The sequence below is a fragment of the Equus przewalskii genome, chromosome 17 (genome assembly GCF_037783145.1).
Source record: "Equus przewalskii isolate Varuska chromosome 17, EquPr2, whole genome shotgun sequence".
Taxonomy (NCBI): Eukaryota; Metazoa; Chordata; class Mammalia; order Perissodactyla; family Equidae; genus Equus; species Equus przewalskii.
Window position 1 is genome coordinate 24,879,549 of NC_091847.1, and position 16,330 is coordinate 24,895,878.

The 16,330-nt window shown below is 36.0% G+C and overlaps 1 protein-coding gene and 1 long non-coding RNA gene across 2 annotated transcripts in view; one reads left to right on the forward strand and one right to left on the reverse strand.

Annotated features, from left to right (window-relative positions):
• LRP1B (LDL receptor related protein 1B) overlaps positions 1–430 on the reverse strand; it is a 1,824,802-nt gene extending 1,824,372 nt beyond the window's left edge. The window contains exon 1 of the mRNA XM_070581263.1: positions 322–430. The gene's annotated coding sequence lies outside the window, so the exon portion shown is untranslated. The remainder of the gene's footprint in view (positions 1–321) is intronic.
• Positions 431–516: 86 nt separating this feature from the next.
• On the forward strand, positions 517–15,719 carry LOC139076780 (uncharacterized). Its single transcript, XR_011528717.1, has 3 exons — positions 517–917; positions 3,467–3,641; positions 15,346–15,719. It is a non-coding gene; the product is annotated as an uncharacterized lncRNA (long non-coding RNA).
• The last annotated feature ends 611 nt before the right edge of the window (positions 15,720–16,330 follow it).

The window sequence follows — 16,330 nt, forward strand, 5'->3', positions numbered from 1 at the left end:
TCTTATGGTCCATTATAATTTCTTCATTCTAATCAGAGTTATTAACACTGACAAGTTAAATAAATTAGTTCATCAAACTATAGAATGTTATGAAATCTCTCATTGAGATAAATTAAACAAAGTAGAACCAATCATTCTTACTTTCTGGTCTAAAACAACACAGGAATATTAATTATCAGTTGGTAGTAATGTTATACTTGCCAGTTAGAGCCACACTTTTCATACATGTGATCAAACATCAGATTTCCTTTCTGCTAACTTGATTTTCTTTGGGCTGTTGGGATTTTTACCATAGATAGTAACGATTCATTTACTACACACCTGGAAGTCATGTTAGGAGGAGGGTGTGTGTCTAAACAAACCAAGACTGACAGTTGGTCTCATGGAAGTGATGTGTGTGAAGGGTAGTTGGCCTGAAAGTCAGGTTGCTAGGGATTTCTGCAGCTATCATTCCAAGGGCTGCTAGAGTTCTTACCCGGACTTTCCACACAGAAAAGTTGCCAGGCAGCAGCAGACACAGGATGAGAAGAAAAAGAAAGAGGGGCCAAGACAGGGGTGGGGAGAATGAGGGGTAAGGGGTGGGGTTGAGAATTGTTAAAGAAACATTATCAGTAGTTTAAAATTGAAACAAAGTTACTCTGGAAAAGCCACTAAGAAAAAACTTTAAATTCATATTACTTCTCAAACTGCAGCGTTTCAATGCATATTTTTAACTGCTTTCCTTCAAAAGTTTGCCATAAATGTTTGATGGCATGCTGTTTCAACCAGGACATGGGCACTTAGTTTAGAATGTAAGATTTTGCTGCAATTTTAATTTCCACTATTTGCAAATTATTTGGAGGTATATACACCTGGAAAAAAAAAATCATGAGTGACGTGATTATCCAATTAAGTCTGGGAAGTAAAAGTGTTTAGAGGTATGTTAAGTTTTTCTCTTTATACAAATCTCAGCCTATCTTTACTGTCATTATCTGTAAATGCTTTAAGATATACATATTACGGTGAAAACCACAATTGGTAGTCAATTATAACTTTCAAAGAATAAATAATAAAAGCTCTTAAAACTAATTTGATTGTTTTACATTTTCTCTGACTCTTGTTTAGTAAACTTTTCTTTTTTTAAAAGATTGGCACCTGAGCTAACAACTGTTGCCAATCTTCTTCTTTTTTTTTTTCTTTTTCTCCCCAAATCCCCCCAGTACATAGTTGTATATTTTAGTTGTGGGTCCTTCTAGTTGTGGCATGTGGGATGCCTCTTCAACATAGCCTCACGAGCAGTGCCACATCCATGCCCAGGAACTGAACCGGTGAAACCCTGGACCACCAAAGTGGAGCACGCGAACTCAACCACTCGGCCATGGGGCTGGCCCCTAGTTAAACTTTTGACCGTAGGAAGGAAACGACTCTTTACTGATTTAGACAACCTCATCAGGCAACAATTGACTTCCATAAATAAATAGACATTCAAGAGACAAATCCTATCTGGATTTTTGGATATGTCTCCAGAACGCACAATTGGGAACAATACAATCCATGTGTGGGGGGGAATACAGAAATGCTAAAAACTCATCAAATCATTGTCTCTGTACTTGCGTGGAAATGATCCTTGACTTTCAAGTCGGTTGCTCTTTAAGACTTGTTGCTGTTGGTGCTTTTTGACCCTGACATACTTGTGGTCATGATGACCTCCACATCTCCATCTCCAGCTGCTACAATAGAGTTAGTGTTTCACGCTGGGAGATGGTTGTCAGTTTCCACTGTCAGGATGCACTTTGTTGAAGTAAGCCCTTGAGGCCTTTTGCTATCCGATAATATTGATCTCTGTCATTTTGGTCATCATCTTTCTGCTTCTTTCTGGGTTGTTACACCTAAAGGAACATTCAAATCATCTCTTCCAATTCACTACACTTTACAGATGAAAAAAGTTGAAGAGGTCACACATTTTATTAATGTCAGAAACAGACCTTGAATAAAGTTTCCTGATTTCTTCCTTTATTATGTAGTGAACATCATTGAAGTTCTTCCTAGCTCAGAGGAGTGGTAGCCCAGGGGATCTGAATTTGTTCATTCTCTTAATAGTTATATATTATGCAACAGCCACTTCACTCAGAACCGTACAAATAACAATGAAGAAAATAGACACGCCCCTTGTGCTATCAGAGCTTACAATCTAAACCAAATGTCATTTCTGTGCTAATGGGCTGAATTTCCTGGATCTTGTGGGAACCATGCTGTGGTGAACCACAGGTATGATACAAAAAGGCCACTGCTGAGACCACCCATTAAAATCAGGGCTACATCTTTCTTGGAAAATATCTTTACAGATAAACCTTTATAGAGACAACTGAGCCTTCTGTTAGAATTAGACTCTGAACAAGAAATCACAAAATATATATACAAATATTTTGGGACTGGCCCAGTGATGTAGTGCTTAGGTTCGCACATTCCACTTCAGCAGCCTAGGATTCTCTGGTTCAGATCCCAGGCGCAGTATACACAGTGCTTGTCGCGCCATGCTGTGGCAGGCATCCCACATATAAAGTAGAGGAAGATGGGCACAGATGTTAGCTCAGGACGAGTCTTCCTCAGCAAAAAGAGGAGGATTGGCGGCAGATGTTAGCTCAGGGCTAATCTTCCTTCAAAAAACAAACAAACAAATATTTTGAGTGTCAGGGTCAGCGTTTAGTTGATTAGCACCTCATACCTCCTTTGGTCTTGAACTTAATAGCGAGTGCAGAAATGTTCAGAATTCAAAACATTCAGAAATGTTTTCACTGGTAACTTACAGATTAATCAGAGCCTATGGATTCTGTTGTGTTGTGGATTCACATAGCATCAGAGGACAAAAAGAGAACTTGAGAAAGTCTGGTTCAACTTTTATTCACTTATTTATTTTATTATAGCTATTATTGGGGACCCTTTCAAGTGTTTTATCCACTTCGTATTTAATAGTTTCCTACTTTATATCCAAAAGATATTTTTCTTGTTTACTTTTTATACTGTCTTTAGCGTTTCACAATTTTTAACCCCGCCCCCTATACGATCTTTTTGCATAGCCTTTCCTCAGATAGGTACCCAGAGACAATTTGTCTTACTGCTGCTTAATGGATTTTCACTTCTTCCCTTGAACTTGTATAATCATTCCTGCATCTGCTCTTCCCTGGTCCTTCTGCATAGAACACATCTCTATATCTGAAATAAACAGGATAATATTGAGATAGAGGACAGGTACAAGCAATAGACAGAGAGCTGAGAAGAGGGGATACCAGAATTATATTAATTTCATTTTATATGTGCTTTAATAAAATTAGTTGCTGCTAAAATGTAAAAAGTACTTTGGAGCTACAGTATCTTTAGCCAAGTTTAGGGTTTTTTTTGTTTTGTGCTTTAGTGGAGGAGATTGTTTTGCTTTGTCTTGCTGGATTTTGTAAGAAGGGTAATCTATTTTTTTCCATTCCTTTATCAGAAATGGTCCTCATAAAGTAAATTAGAAAAAAAAAACAGTAAAAAGAAGCAAAAAATTAAAAAAAGAAAGAAGACAAAAACAAACCTTTCTTCAAAGTGTACCTGCTTAATCCCCACTGAGAACAGCTCTTCAGAGGCTGTCAACAGCTCTGTTTGGTCACGGTGACTGTCACTGAGTAAGTACTAAATAGTTGTGGTAAGTGGAATGCACTTAGTGTCGAGTTTTTACATTTTTTTTTAAAGTTTGCTTTAAAGAAAAGTTACAGAACTAACTTTTTCAAAACATTATTTATTTTTGCTAAGTAGGAAAGTTCATTTCTCTCGCATAGGAAATGTCTCCTGCCCTCTAAAAGTGTTTTTCTATTATGAAAATTATACTTTTAATCACAGTAAAAACTCAAATGCAAAAAGGATCTGTCTAGTTCAGAGCAGAATGCCCTGATTTTATGTCAAGCTTCTCTTTGTGGGAAGAAAAATGGTGACATTTGGACCTAGATATGTTTATCAAGATTTGTGAAAATGTGTGATTTTATGTATGAATACTGGCAAAGTTAAATTGTAGCTGAAAGACCATTAAATGCTTTTATGACTTTCCATTGCTACATTCTGTGTTGTAAATAGACTTTACCAAGGGTATCATTCACATTGTTCTGCAAGCCTTACTACATAACAACTGCAACAGAAAAGAGTGTTAAGACAACATTATTCACAAGCACACTATAGAAAACGTAGTTGGGATGACCAAGAATATTTTTGGTTATTCAGTCTTTCTTTGCAACTGAATGCATTTATTTCTAAAAGAAGTATCAATTTTGTACTTTTAGGTGGATAGCAATCCTAATTTATTCCAATTTAACTTCTTGGGTTTTCTTGCCAAAAGTAAGTGAATGAAAATGACAAGAGATGGTTTTTATGCTCCTTACTAGGCTTTGCCTGAAAACTATAATATAATTATTTGAACAAGAAAAAATATATATTGTATACAACCACAAATTGACCTACATTCAGAGAAATACAAGATTAGCCAAAGGATTGTTTATATTAGTCTTCACTTTTTATCCAAAACTAAGGAGATTAATCAATTTGGACTTTTCCACAAAGGTACGTCCAACCACAGAGAAAAATAGCTTGGAAATCCTAACACACTCTGTTGTTCTCATGAAATAAAAAATATTAAAGGACAAATACCAGGTGTAAATTTGGCTGGAGAGTTTCTAGAACCAACCATGCTCCAAGCTGTAGATTGCAAGTGAAAACAAATGATAGCTCCAAGGATGTTATGCCGGTGACTGCCAGGCTGGTTTTGCAGCTCCGGAGCTGGTTCCCTCTGCCCACTACTGCTCCACACACTTTACATTTAGTCAGTTTCCAAGCCAAAATTAGAACATATGGCCTGATAAATATCATTACTGGGTAATAATTACTTTTACTCAAGAATGTCCCAGAAAATCCTATCTTGTTGGCTATAATAACTATATTAAATCCAAGAAATCTTAGTTATAAATTGTCTGTCTTCTCTTATTTCAAGTTTCATGCTTTCAAAGTAGATCAAGAACTTGAGATTCTTGTCAAATCATTGTTAGGGACTACTGACATATAACCCAATTTTATGACAGCAAATATTTAGGTGGCACTAAAAATATTGCAGGGAGGGGTACGCTCTTGCTTCATAACCCAAACAGGCTGTAGTGCGAGATCATACCTGCTACAGGTGTCTCAAGTTACCGACTTAAATGGTACTAGAAGTGATTTCATTATTTGCAGCTGTGATAGTGGTGCACAAGCTAATGAGAGGAGGTGCTTAGCACTCATACAAGCCTGTCTTAAAATCAGAGCAGGCATTAAGCTGCCCTGTGTGAAAATGACAGAAGCAAAGCACGTGCTCTTAGTGCTGTGCGCTGTGAAGCGCTTCAGTGGGAAATTCAATGGGGAGATTAGTATTTAATGTGCTTAATTGGATTCATATCACTATCCTGAGGGCATCTAGAGGTTAATTTTTAAGCTACCATGATATTGACCATGTTAAAATAAAAAGCAACTTCTTTTTATGTGCAGTTTCAAAGCCTAAATGAAACAGTTTCTCCATCACTTTAAAGAAAACACGTTTTGTTTTCAGTTAGGTGCCATCACAAGTTTTCGTTTAGGTTTAGGTTAAAATAAAGTCTTAGCTGCCAAAACGTGTTCACTTGAAATCTGGAACACAGGTTGGGCGGATCTTAATTTTGCCTTCATCCTACCCCTCCCCCCACCCCCTTAAAAAATCACCATCATTTGTTACAACTTTCCTGTGCAAGTGGTAGACTAACTCTTCTTTAGGAATACTATTTCAAAAGGATTTTAGTTTCTCATATTATGGTGCTTTAAGACCCAGAGAGAATGAGGCACATGACTCTGCTTTTTACTGTTTTATCCAACTAAATGTCTCTAGAAGAGGATGATAATTATCTCTGGCATTGAACTATAATATAGAAGAAACTTGTTTGGAATTTTGAAAATGCAGACCAACACAGCTGTCTACACTATCATACCTTTATGATTTTGGAATAATAGAGCTCAGAATGTCATTTAATGGCACCTTTTAATATCCCTTTGTCTTTCGCTGGGGAATAGTAGAAGCACGACAAAGAGTATTTTCGTTTATTTGACTCAGTTTTGTTCATTATATAAAAGGTAATATGAAAATGTGCCCAAGGGTTTACCCCTTTCCATCTAAACAAAATCTGACTAGAAAAAGCTGATGCTTCGGTTCATAGTACTCGAGTGCCCCCTATAGGACACTTTTTATATTTTTGTTCATGTAGCTACGTAAGCTTTTAAAAATTGTTGCTTCATAGAATTTTATCTAAAATAAAAGTACAATGATAAAGGGGATATGTGTCTTCCAAATAAGCAGTCCATAACATATTTTCCCTTTTACGTATCTCCCTATCTAAAAAGCCAAAGCAAACTGTCATTTTAATCACTTAGTTGTTTCTCTGCTTTTGCTTAAAATTTCCCCTACTTTAACATTCTGATTTGCCTATTTTTCTATTGTATGTGTGCATTTATAATACCAATTATTTTATTTAAAAATATACATCTAAATTTTTTCTGTTTATTGGATACAGGTATTTTGCTTAAAACATAAAAAGACCTTAACTAGCTGTAAGTTTTAGAAAATAAAAATAGAATATCCTTGTGTGAAAAGAAGTCCAATTGTTGATCTGGCTGGGAATAGAGTCAATGAACTCCTGAAATTCCAACTTCACATCTATGAATAATACTGTAATAGGAAGAAAGGAAGCTTATACTTACATATTCCTATCAGTTTGATATCAGGGGTGTGGTGCCTGGGATTTCGTGGGTTTTATAAGCTTTTTCTTATTTGTACTGGAGCCTGTGGTTGAAGGTATGGATAGGAAGAAGGGACATATATTCTAACCACAGCCAACTATGTCATATTCATTCTGCTTTTATCTAGTTAAAAAGATATATACAATACTTACCAAGACTGAGACTGTTATATCCAGGGTGGCCCACTGAAGTGATAGGACTGTTAATTAGATCCTTTTAAAAACAGACTACCAAGTTTATGTTCTGTGTAAAGTACTTGGATCCAAAAAATGTTATTAATGTCCTTGGTCTTGAAACAAGATACGCATACACACATGCACACACAGAACCCCTGGCTAAAACTTTTTGCTTTGAGTAGTTTGTTTCTGAATGAGAAGCAGATGTAGCCAGTGGTGAGGAAGCAATGATGTAACTAGGCAATGAAAAGGAGGTCTCAATTTCCTTTCTTGCCTCTCACCTTTCCACTCTCATATATTTATTGTGTCCTTGCTCGGTGCTGGGATTGCTCCAGTGGAAAGTCAGGGCCCCTGCTTTCCAGAGCTATATGTCTGATAAGAAAATGAGTCTGAAGAGACTATTAAAAAGTATCCTGCTAAGTGCTCTAAAGGAGGGTATGCATAATGCAGAGTGGAGGCTTTGATAAACATATTTCAGTCCTTGTGGAGCAAAAAAATATTTCACCAAGCAGGAGACTCTTAGATGACTCTTGAATATGTTGCTAGGAAGAAAAGCGAGGGACGACCATGTGTTAAGGTACATATTGCTAGGTAATAAAGTGAGGGATGATTATCTAGAATCGAGAAAGATTGGAAGTTGTCAGATAATGTAGCATTTTATAAGGCATATTAAAGAATTTTCACTTTAGTCTGAAAGCAAGGTAAACATATTATTTGAACACATCAATAACTATCCAGGAAAACACAAATCCATCCAATATGTAATTGTGTTGCCTGAGAGCCTATTACGTTCACATTTCTACATATACCTGCTGGTATCATAGCTCTCATTTCACCATTCCCCACAGCAGAAGCAGCTTAAATTCCAGATTCTTATCCCAGGTTGTAAAAGTAAAGCTTTATGTATTAAAGAATAATTTAAAGAATTCTAGACCAGTTAATCCGATGATCCCATACCATGTCTCCCTGGCTGCTTATGCCAATTTATAGATCCATTTCTAAATTCTGCCACTTACAAACTGAATGATTTGGGCCAATTACTTAAATTCTTCAAACCATAATGTCCACCTCAGAAGACTAGAGATTATAACACCAGGATCTCCAGCTGTACCAATTACTGCATCATGCTGACATCTGCTGTCACTTTGCCAGGCCCTTCACTTGTATTCCACTCATTGGATCTATTTAATGGCTAATCTATGTAATGATGCCATGTGATCTAGCCAGATCCACTGTCCTTTAAGCATGTTCTACAAGACTCCCTGTTGCTGTCAAAGGAGCAGATGGATCTAGTTGGAGAGACAAGATACAGATGTATTAAAAACAGATAACCAGGGAAGAAAGGCAGCATGTGAGAATGACAAAATTAGAAATGACAAAGTAAAAAGATAAGTACAGTGGATTTTAGAAAAAAACTACTGTTTTAAAGAAAGTGTCAGAGTTAGAATTTCAATTAAATCTCAAAATATACCTCGTATTTATAACAATAGAGAGATTGAAGATACTTTCTGTTTGGAAAATGTAACATAAATATATAAAAACATCATTCTGGATCTATTATTTCAGGATAATAAAAATCGTCTCATTACTGCATATCAGGAATTTTTAACAAAAAGATGGTTTGGAATTTTAGAAAGAAAAAAAAAGTTTGTGAAATTTCCTACTCTACACAAAAGTAAGCAGCTGATAGATGCTCTTATTTTTGGTCTTTTAAAAGTGTCAACATTTTTTAAATCACACTGACAAATACCTATCTATCTATATCTAATCTATCTATAAAATTTCCAAATTTGTAAGAAAACAGAAATAAAGAAAACTTAGTTACTAAGAACAAGTAAAAGAAACAAAGAGTAGATGGCAAAGAAATATATTTAAGAAAGGAAGATGATTAAAATAAGAACAAATGTACCTATTGCCACAATAAATGCGAATGTGTTAAACAGCCCAATTAAAACACATTGATTCTCAGATTAAATGTTTAAATCCATCTATATCTTGTTTCCTTTAGATATTTTTGTTCAAAAATGTTTATTGAACATCTTCTATGTAGCAAATAGTGTGCAAGGACCTGAGGATGTAATGGCTAACAAGATATTTATAGTTTTTATTCCTTTATTATTTTTCTGGGAAAGATTAGCCCTGAGCTAACATCTGCTGCCAATCCTCCTCTTTTTTGCTGAGGAAGACTGGCCCTGAGCTAACATCTGTGCCCATCTTCCTCTACTTTATATGTGGGACACCTGCCACAGTGTGGCTTGACAAGGGGTGCCATGTCTGCACCCGGGATCCAAACCAGTGAACCCCGAGCTGCCAAAGAAGAATGTGTGAACTTAACTGCTGCACCACCAGGCCAGCCCCTTTATTCCTTTAAACAAAAACAAATATCCAATGATAAAAAATAAGAGGCAAATATAAACCTAAATAAATCAAGGGAACAATACTGTTATCAAAACTGATCGAATTCTAAGGAAAGACTACAAATGAATAAAAAGAGGATATAATATATTGATAAAAGTTAGGTAAAATTAATCATTACTCCATACATATCTTTAAATATAGTTTACAATGCAAGAACATGTAAAACAATAATCAAAATAAGAGATATTAAGATGCTTCAAACAAAGACTTGATGGCTTTGTTTGAAATATAACTAAGGGCACACTAATTTGCTCAAATTTGTGAAATGTGGAACAAATCATTTTGATTTTGGTGAATGAAAACTCAGACTACGTGTCTGGAAATAAAAATGTCATTTCTCCCCAAATTACCCTAAAAATATAATATATTTTCAAATTAAATTTCAAGTTATTTCTTCATTTGGATCTTGACCAAATGATTTTAATAATAAGTTGGAAAAATAAATACATGAGAATAGACAAGACAATGTTTACTAATAAGAATACAGTGGAGGGGGATGGTATTTGCACTCGAAAATAACACAGGAAAATGCAAAGCTATACAAATTAAAAAGAGAAAAGAGATATACTAACGATGTATATATATTATTAATTTATTTATTTTAAGATTAGCCCTGAGCTAACATCTGCTGCCAATCCTCCTCTTTTTGCTGAGGAAGACGGACCCTGAGCTAACATCTGTGCCCATCTTCCTCTACTTTCTATGTGGGACGCCTACCACAGCATGGCTTGCCAAGCAGTGCCATGTCCCCACCCGGGATCCGAACTGGCCAACCCCGAGCTGCTAAAGCAGACGTGTGCACTTAACCGCTGCACCACTAGGCCGGCCCCAAATGATGTATAAATAAACAGAATGACCAATTAAACAGAACAGAAATTTCAGAAGCTGCTTTAAATGAAGAGTATAGTATGGCATACAGGTAGCTTCAATGCAGTATACAAAATATACTCGAACAATTTGCTAATTATTGATGGTATTTTTCATGTAAACATCAACAAATTCTCTACTTTAAATGCCCACATATTAGGAAAATGATTAAAAAAAATTCCTATGCCCCCAGCCCCTCCAAAAATCAGTAAAGGCCACGATGTCAGCTACAAAACCAACCAGAATAGAAAAGACTTTGTAGAGTGTTTTTCAAAGAGATTTCAAAGCTGGTTGAGGAGTTTCTTAAATATATTAAAGGCAGAAAGCAAATTGTACAATCTATTGGGATCATATGTGGCCACTCTCCAAAAACTGCATTAAGGGGTATAAAGAAGTTAGTAGCAAGACTAAATTAATGTCTTTTGCCTAAGTCATTATAAGGAAGAACTTAGGAATATTCCAACTGTTGGCTAAACATGCAACCTGTATTTTCAATTAGCTTCTGGATCCAAAGATTGCCTGGCTGCAGGCATTTTGTCAACTCAAAATATCCCAGAACTTAGAAACTACTGAAATGATAAATTTTATTTTCAGTGTTGGAATTTACTGAATAGAATCAGTAAATAATGGGAGGCAAAGCAAGTAGGTTTGCATATGAGGAAGAGCTACCCATTAAAGGATTTCAGTATTTGGAAGAATAAACACACATGAAATAGGGAACTTAATGTAATTCCTCTTTCAACTTTTCCTTCAACAGGCCTTTAAAATATTTTGATTTAGAGGCAACTAAAATGTCATGGCAAGGCTTTAAGAGGCCTATCTTCCACTAGAAATGGAACAGCAATGGTAAAAGGACACATTTGATAAACAATATCAATATCTGGATGACGAAGGCTTTCAGAATCAAGTTTTCAGATGATATGAAGAGTTTTCACGTAGTTGAATGCTCACAGTGAAAATAAACCATCGGACATGGTCTTTAGAACTGTGTGAGTAAACAGCAAATCATAGATCTATTTTATTATGCAAAGAGCATAGTCATTGAATACAAGAAACAAAGCACTATTTATAGAATAATGGCCTCTGATCTTTCAGTCTTGACCCTGAAATTTACCTGGGAAACAGCACCGTGAAAGAGAGCACTGTAGTTGGAACCAAGAAATGTGGTTTTAATTATAGATCCATTAGTTTGACTTTAGACAAATAATTTAAAATTTTGACCTTTCGTATTCTTATCTTTGATCTGAGAATAATATCTATTTGATTGAGTTATTGGCATGAGATGATGAAAATGAGTGCACATAGTATAGTGCTTGGCACATGGTTGAATTCTGGGCCAGAGATATTTCTTGAATCTAAAGTCACTAGACACATCAAACCATTGTACCCCTTTAACTCAAAACACCAAAATAAGAGCGTCTCATTAGTCACAAATATAAAAAGATCATTGGATCTCATAAAAATCTGTAAAGAAATAGATTATAGCTCTCTCTGTCACACAATAGAAACAAAAGCTACTGGGGCTTGCCCAGTGGTGTAGTGGTTAAGTTCGTGCACTCTGTTTTGGTGGCCTGGCGTTCACAGGTTTGGATCCTGACCATGGACCTACACACCATTGATCAAGCCATGCTGTGGCAGCAACCCACATACAAAATAGAAGAAGATTGCCACGGATATTAGCTCAGGGACAATCTTCTTCAAGCAAAAAGAGGAAGATTGGCAACAGATGTTAACTCGGGGCCAATCTTTAAAAATCTACAGATGTTAGTGCTCCCAGAGTTTCTAAAACCACTGTTCCAGGATAAGGAGTTGTCTGGATGATTCTAATGTGTACCTTGGTAGAGAACACTGAATAAAGTAGGAAGATACAAGCCAAATGTAATGAAAAAGAAGGCAGGGAGGAAAAATATTCAGTTGGAAAAGATGTAGAAAGCTGACAGAATTATGATGAATTTTGGATGATATGAAGAATTCAGAATGCAACTGCAAGTATTTCTCTTTAAATAAAAATTACATTAGTGGAAGGGGGAGGGAAGAGGAGGAGGAGAACATAACTGACAGCAAATATTACCTTACAAATTGAACTACCTCATGAAACTTACTGCCTCAAGTAACAGCACAAAAAGAGATTCAACATAAACTTATATCTGCCAGATTAAAATTAGACCATCATGTGTTCAAGGGAATTTGGACACATGCAAAACATTTTATTCAGCAGATCCTACATTAATTCTCCAGAATAATTGAAGCCTGGTAGCACAGTCTAGATGACTCTCACCAGTTCAATCCATAAGAGTTTGAGGAATATGCCCTTGACCACAATGTCTGGTTCTGTGAACCAGCACCAGAGACCGATAATGAGCAGTCTTCACCTCACTGTGCTCTTGTGGAGATTCTTCTCTGGCTTGAGAAAGTTGCTACTGTCTAACAGAGCCTGAAGTTCAGGTGCCTCTGCCTTTAGAAATCCTAGTAAGCCTGAATTTTGTTTAAAAACCTGGGTTTTTTTTCCCTATCTATTGATGTACAGTGTTTGCTGCCGCTTTTTGCCAGCACACTCACCTTATTTGAAGTTAGACTTCAGTATTCCCTTGACATGTTCTGTTTTCCACTTTTTGTTCACAGTTGAGCCTCTTCAGTTTCACAGATAAAATCTAGTAAGGAAGTTGTTCAGCTACCATTTATCTCTTGCACAAGTCCAGTCGAAGGGAATGACATTAAAGCAAGTATTATGTCAGGGCTAACAGACTGGGTAGTACCGAAGGTGTTTCTGGGAAGTCTAATATCCATGTCTCCACCTTAGAGGAGACAAGATGCAAAAGCATTTACAGATACAAATCATTTTAGAACTGGAAGAGTTCTAAGGAGACTTTCTCTTGGGGCTTCTCATTTTACCAAGATGAAATATAAATACCCAAGACTTACAGGAATTTTCCAAGTTTATGCAGCTAGTTAGTAACAGAACTGACACTAGATTCTATACGTAGTGCCAATATCCCAGTCCAACACCACATTCCTGTTATGCCGCATTACTTCCTCACTGGCAAATGCATATCAGAGACAATGAAAGGAAGTTGTTCAAGTAGAATGTCCTTTCTTACTTATTAAGCATTAGAACCTGTTAGTGAAGGCAATGTCCAAACACCAGTATTCAATAGTAGCTTGAAGTTTTCAAGAGAAGATCCTACATATAAGAATGTGTAGCAGATCGACTGACAGGGTTATTACAGCACTGAGACATCCATAACAAGAATTAGATTTAAATAGAGTATATGGCAATTATGATGTGTCAGTGGCTAATGAGGCATTCTTTATTCTAAAAAAGAAGCAATTCTAGGAGTCTTTAGTAACACTAATAAAACTGTATGTTTACACCAAAATCTGATATAACTTGTTCTGTTCTTAGCATGGTTATGCGGGTAAAATATCTATTTTACCAAATCTATAGATTTTTTAGTGAAATCCCAATTTGGTTAGGCCTCATGGGTCAATCTCTAGACCAACAGAGTAGATCAGTCTTATCTGATCTACACTCTGCCCTGTATAATTTTCTGACCAAAGAAAGGCTTAAAAAATATTGGGAATGGTCAATATAGCTTCAAGGGAAGATGGTGGCAATGACACCAGTGTGATTATAGTTGGTATATAATTCTGATGTCAGTATAAGAACATTTGTCCCAGCAGCGTCAGTCTAATGGATGTATCATATTTTCTAAAACTTCCCCTGATTTTACAACCTTGTATTCAATTCTCAACTCTTTTCAACCTTATATCCCTACCAATCCACTGAAATTGCTTTCACTGAAGTCGCTGATATCCTTTTGGCTTTCGAATCCAAACGTTATGTTATATTCAATCTCTCCATAACAGTTTTTCTTTTCTTCCTTGAAATTCTTTCCTTCTTTGACTTCTATACAACTCTTTCTTCATTATTTTCTTACTTCAATACAGGCTTTTTCCTTCCTAGATTCTCTTCCCTCTTCCACCTTTTATGTTCTAGTGCTCCCAGAAGGCCATAGTCAGATTACTTTTTTCTTTTCTTTTTCTTTTTACTTTAATTATGCTCCCTAATTTATCATTTCCACATTTATGGACTTGCATATTTCTGATGATTTTTATATAGTTTAAATATGGCCTAATAATTTCTCTCTGTCACACTCTATTATCTACAAAATATATATCCCTATCAACATCCTTAGGAGAGAGATTTTTCCTAAACTAATCATTTTAGCTTCCTATCCTGTATTTACCACATTCCTTATCACAGAAAATGCCATTTATGCAGTTCCCAAGTCAGAGATCTAGAAGCCATTTTAGATTTTTCTCTATCGTAAACCTCACATTCAATGGATCACATAGGTAGTCAAGATATGTTAATTCTCTGTCATAAATATAATTTGTACGCATCCTTTACACTTCACACCCACGGCAACTACCTTATTTCAGGTACTCAGCATTGCTCACCTAGATCCCCAAATAACCTCTCACCTATTTTGTTTTCCAGGATAGTTCTTTTAAATTGGTCTACTACGTTACTGCTCGCATCATCTTTCATTCTATGAGACAAACTGAGTGAGATGCCCAGGCTCAAATCTCACTTTCATTATTTACTCACTGTGTGACCTAAAGAAGTCACTTACATCCTCTTGACCTCACTTTACTCATCAGCAAGTGAGAATAATAATATCTACTGAAAGTATTGATAAATAGATTCCTTGACCTCTAGAGCTAGAAAAAAGCATAAGGATCATCTCATTTACCCCATCAATCTATAGATAAGGGAAGCGTAAAATAGCCTTTGTTTGCCCAAGTTCACTGGATGATTTAATGCTGAAACAGAAATACACTGGTAATTTCCTGGCTTTCGTCCAATGTTCATTCAGTGTACCAACAGACCTTTAAATGGTGTCATATACATTGTATCATGCTATTAAAGATGCATTGAAGAGGTTATTCTCAATACCCTATGATAAAACATTACGAGAATTGATTATTGAACAATATATGTGAAGAAAATTCTTTGAAATAATCACACTAAGCTGATAGCTCCATCTTAATCTATCAACTTTTGTCTTCTTGCTATGTTTAGCTTTTGCTCAATGGATGCCAGAATGTTGCACTTATCTTTTACTCAAGGTACTGAGTAAAAATCAACACTGGACAAAGACCTCTGCCTAACGAGTAGAGCACCCCTGAGGCAGGCGGGAAGAGGATCTAGGAATGCATCACCCTGCTACTGGCTGGTTTGAAGTAAGATGCATTTTCTCCCTATGTTCCGAAGGCTACAAGAAACAAGGTTTTTTGACAACAGATTATGTTCAGAGTTTATTGTATTTTATAAACGAGGGATAATCAACATATTGAAATCAACCTTCATTGTATTTACAAACAAACAAACGAAATCCACCACCTGTAGGGAATAGGTTCAGGAAAAATGCAGGTACAATAAATAATTCACTTGAAGCTCTCACTGAGTCTGTCTTCCTCCTTGGATGTTTCTTTACGCTGAAACCTACTCTCCTCCCCAAACACATGCACTTCTTACTGTATTACTTTAAGCCAAAGCTACTAGAATATATTCTTTGTCATTATAGACTCAAAGTGGAAATCTAGACTCAAAGATGACAAAGGTAAGAAAAGATGTTGAAATTCCTTCTCCTTCTCACCATTGTCATCATCATCATCATCATCACCTTCATCGTCATCATTGTTATCATCATAGATACTGTTTATTGAATACTTAGTAATGCCTGACTCTGGGCTAAGTACTTTGCATGCATTTGTATAGATAGCCCTTTAATGTAGGTAATAGACGTATGTCCATTTTAAAAATAAAAACAGAAAGAAAAATAAGGTCAGGAATATTGCATGTGGATACGCAGTTAGTGAATGATGGAGCAGGGATTCAAACCATTTCAAACTCTTAACTACTGTGACTTAACTGCTTCTCTCTCTCCCTTTCTCCATTCCCAAATATTAGTGTTTGGTTATTTTGGGGAAAATAATGGACAGCTTTTAGAGGGAATTTAAGAAAATAATTTTTAATTCTATATGCAGGAAGATACATATTTTAG